The sequence below is a fragment of the Tympanuchus pallidicinctus genome, unplaced genomic scaffold (assembly GCF_026119805.1).
Source record: "Tympanuchus pallidicinctus isolate F22 unplaced genomic scaffold, pur_lepc_1.0 scaffold19, whole genome shotgun sequence".
NCBI classification, from domain to species: Eukaryota; Metazoa; Chordata; class Aves; order Galliformes; family Phasianidae; genus Tympanuchus; species Tympanuchus pallidicinctus.
The window spans coordinates 13,523,521-13,527,880 of NW_026294710.1; the positions used below are offsets into that span (position 1 = coordinate 13,523,521).

The 4,360-nt window shown below is 43.8% G+C and overlaps 1 long non-coding RNA gene across 1 annotated transcript; it reads left to right on the plus strand.

The window, feature by feature from the left end:
- The first annotated feature begins 226 nt into the window (after positions 1-226).
- Positions 227-786, plus strand: LOC128079625 (uncharacterized). Its single transcript, XR_008206242.1, has 2 exons — positions 227-367; positions 498-786. It is a non-coding gene; the product is annotated as an uncharacterized LOC128079625 (long non-coding RNA).
- Positions 787-4,360: the final 3,574 nt, after the last annotated feature.

Consider the following 4,360-nt stretch of genomic DNA (forward strand, 5'->3'; position numbering starts at 1 on the left):
AAAGACTCCAAATTTGCTTTTCTGAGAAATCTCTTCCTTGAAAATGAAACTTTTCTTTTACTGTCTAAGAATAAAGTTGAAGTACAACTTCAGCTTACTCTCTGTATTTCCGCATAGGGCTGAACTTTGGGAGCACATTATGTGCAGATCTGTGGCTTGGACACATCCTGTGTAAGAACAGTTATCTGTTCTTACAGATATCCATATCCAACTGCCATCAGGCCATATCCAACTGCCTCCAGGCTCGAGAGAAGATTTGAATTTTTGGCCATTGTGGCCTGGGCACAATGCCTGAGGTCTGAATTGAATTGAATTGGATTTAGCTTTGCAACAAGAATCCTTTTCCAAGAATAATGCTGGTTAAGAGGTACTTGCTGATGTTTCTTATACCTTTCCCCTTTGGGAAGATCAGAGTCCTGACCAGACAAAAAAAGGGGTGAAGAAAAAAAGAATAAAATACAATTTCATTCTTTACAGTTCTTCTGTCTCCCTGACAGGTCTGAGATTTCCCCAGAGGAAATTAAGTCTTTTTCTCTTCATGACAGTGGTTTTGGATGAGCCCATTCAGATTTTTTGCTGGATGTGAGAGCCTGATTTCTGGGTAACTATGAGAAAAAGATCAGTTTGGAAATGGGGACTTAACCAACTGACAAAATGTTAAATATTCACAAAAATCATGTAGCATGAACCAGAGACAACCTTAATTATTTTTTTCCCTGAGTTCTGTAACTCACTGAGAGAGTCTTGAAATAAAATGCTAATTTGCCAAAACCTGGCAAATATGCACCACTTTCAAGCCTTTCTTCAATTAGCACTTGAAAACCACACATTCCTTCACACGCCATCCTTGATGTTTTATAAATGTTATCGTTAAGATATTTCTACTTCCTTTAATGAATTTTTTACAGCTTCAGTAAAGATATTATTTCAGTTCAGGCTGCAGACTCTCATCCTGAGAAGAGACCTCAGTTAACTCTCGAAGAATATTTCTAAAACAACAAATGCTACCTCACTTCAAGCTAATAGCCTGCAAGAAGGCTCCGTCTGTATTTACAGTGCAATCTTAGCTGCAGAAGTATGGGTTAGGAGCATGATATAAGAGTATGTATACAGCAAATCTTTCAGAAGAAGGCTTGATCCCCTGGCTGGGTTTCACCCTTTGGATTAGTGGGGGTGCTTCCTTCCAGGAAAACACTCGAGTGTGCAGGAAGTGAGGTGGTCATGGTCTTGGGATTGAAAATCATAGAATCATATAATCATTAAGGTTGGAAAATACCACTAAGGTCATCTAGTCCAACTGTCAACCCATGCTTATGACTTTTCCAGACCATGTCCCACAGAGTCCCATCTACCCTTTTATTGAAAACCTCCAGGGATGGTGACTCCACCACATCCCTGGGCAGTCAGTTCCAGGCTAATGCAGTAAGCACTGCAACTTAGCAATCAGGAAGAAGCCTGACTTCAGCCTGGAAACATCCATGAAATCTACTCCATGCTAACTTCCGGGGTTTCTTCCCATGGATTGCTAAAAACCCATCAATTCTCTGAGAAGTTGTGTATGTTACACCCCTGCCCCATCTCTGATGAGAAACACGCATACACATTCTGAAGAGTAAAGATTACATGTGGAGACAGACATGTTCTTGGTAGCCATAAGAGAAGCACAAAGGAGTCCATAATGGTCATATTAGAAGTGAAGTGAGTGGGAGGAACAGATACAATAAGAATTGCGTTACATTTCTTAGAACCTTTATGAGTCCCAGGCCAGTAAAACAGCATCCAACAAATGAACTTTAGTTCTGTACACTATAAGACAAATGCTGTAAAAGACAAAAGAATGGGTTCACCCATGTCATGGTTTTACGATTTCTGTTATCAGTATTCCACATCATGATATCACGTAGTGCACTGGGAGTTAGAGAATTAACACCCCAGTTCCATGGATTGTTACCTGTTCCAGGGTACTTTTCACAGAAAAGAAGAACTACTCCCAGAAGACTTCACTTTCCCGTTTCTATTTTCTGTTCAGAGGGAAAGATAAAACTGCTTGGGAGACACAAGACTCCCTTCAAGCACTGCAAGGACACAGAAATATTTCCGTAGAGCTTTCACTACTCCAAGCTAAACCACAATAAGCTGGGCATCATCTACGTGTGGATCTCACTTACACCACATGGAGGACCCATTTAAAACACAGAGTGGAGCAGTGGGGAGCAATCACTCCCTTCATCCTACAATGAAGCAATATTTCTTCCTAATAAACCTTTGATCTAAAGGGCTTTCTAATAAAAATGGCCAAAAGGGCACTGCAGTGAAGAGGCACCAAAGGAAGAGAGCTTTCAGCTGAGCTTATCTGCAGTCACAAAAGCTCAAGCTGTGCTGGAAGGAACGTGCTTGGGCAGTCCGCGGTTCGTAAACCATAAAAGCCTGGGGGTTTTCTTTCTCTTGTTTCAAGTAAGCTTTGTGTCTGCAAGTGTGAAAGAGTTTTAGTTTGTAGCCGAGGTATGATGCACACCATTAATGTTTTCCCTACTGCATGCAGCACAGAAGTAGATTGGAGGAGCCGTGCTCTTGGGACAAACACTGAAGATAAGACGCTCAGCTCATGGCAGCGGTACTACGGCAGAGATGGTTGCCACAGAATCACAGGAAAGCTTGGTGTGGAGGCAACCTTAAAAGCTGAACTAGATCCAACCACTTGCTACAATATAAGGTTAGAATAGGACGCCATCCACCAGGGGCTTGAATGCCTCCAGGATGGAGCATCCACAGCTTCTCTCGGCAATCATAAAGATGCACAAGTTTGGAGCTCATTGAGTGCTTACAACAGAAGAGGCTGTGACTCCTGGGCATCAGGTATACTGCTCTTGACCAGCTGAAGCTCCCTGAAAAGCTGACTGATGTCAAAGGTGGCTTTCTGAGCCCTCCTAAGTTTTGTCTCCTTGTCCCCTGAATTTAGCATCTGGAGTGAACACAAGGATCTTCTCAGCGGTCTAACAGGACCCCCAGTGCTCAGCTAGGTGAGCAGAGTTCACAAACCAGGCTCTGATTCTCAGTCCCTGCTGCACATGGATGCAAAGCTATTGGAAATGCACGGCAGCTGCCCAGAGAAGCTTTATCTCAAGGCAGTCAGGGTTTTGGTGTTTTTTTCCTCTTTTTTTTTTTTTTGTTTCCTTTTCTTTCCTTGCATTTCAGTTTTTAGAGATGGAAGACAAAATACATACAGGAGCAGGGGCAGCCCAGCAGCAGCTATAGAAAAGTGTGCAAACTCATCCCCTTCTACAGCCCTGCTCTTGCTTCCCATGACTGCTGGAAATACTTTCCGGGGTTTGTTGCAGGCTGTATTTTAAAGCTTTGATTTCTTTTTCTGTGTGACTATTTTTTGAACCTTGCCAGTGAAAATCTTTACAGGGAGGGCTGCCCTGTACTTGGACAAAGGAAGATAAAAGAAAAAAAACAAATTTTCCAGTGGGAAGAGTATTATTCCAAAGCATACGTCGTGATAACAAAATGTTGGTTGTGCTGAGAATTTGGTGACAAATCAAAGCTGGCAAAATGCAGTGACCAAATGGGGAGCTACGTTGTAGTAGTAGTTAGCAAAAGAAGGCGATGGATGAAGAATGAGAGATTCAAAGTTCACAAGTTCACACATCCACACATTGCCGCTAAAGAGGCTGCAGTACAGAATCACAGAACATGATGACCTCTAGGATTCCTGGACGGCTGAGGTTCCCCATCCGTGCTCATTGTTTAATCAGTGCAATCCACTTACTCCAAGTGGCATCAGTAGCATGATGGGTGGAGGGAACCTTTCCTTTAAACATCCAGTTCAGCACTGGCAGTCGAGGTGCCAGAAGAAGCTGTGTTTCAGTACCGACTACTTCGGAAGCAGCCCGAACCCCCTCATATGCAGCTAAGATCTCCTTCTCAGTTGGAGTGTAGTGCTCTTCAGACCCTCTGTACGCCCGACTCCAGAATCCCAAGGGTCGGCCTCGAGTCTCTCCTGAGGCTCTTTGCCACAAACTCCAAGTGGGACCGTTCTCTCCAGCAGCGGTATAGAGGATGTTCTTTATACCCTGTCCTGTCTGTACTGGCCCCAGGGCCACGGCACGGGCTATCTCCTGTTTAATCTGTTCAAAAGCCTGCTGCTGCTCAGGGCCCCATGTAAACTCATTTCTCATTCGTGTCACATGATAAAGGGGGCTTACAATGAGGCTGTAGTTTGGAACATGCATTCTCCAAAAGCCCGCTGCACCCAGAAAAGATTGTGTCTCTCTTTTGCTAGTGGGTGGAGACATGGCAGTGATTTTGTCGATCACATCTGTCGGGATGTGACGACGGCCATCTTGCCACTTTATGC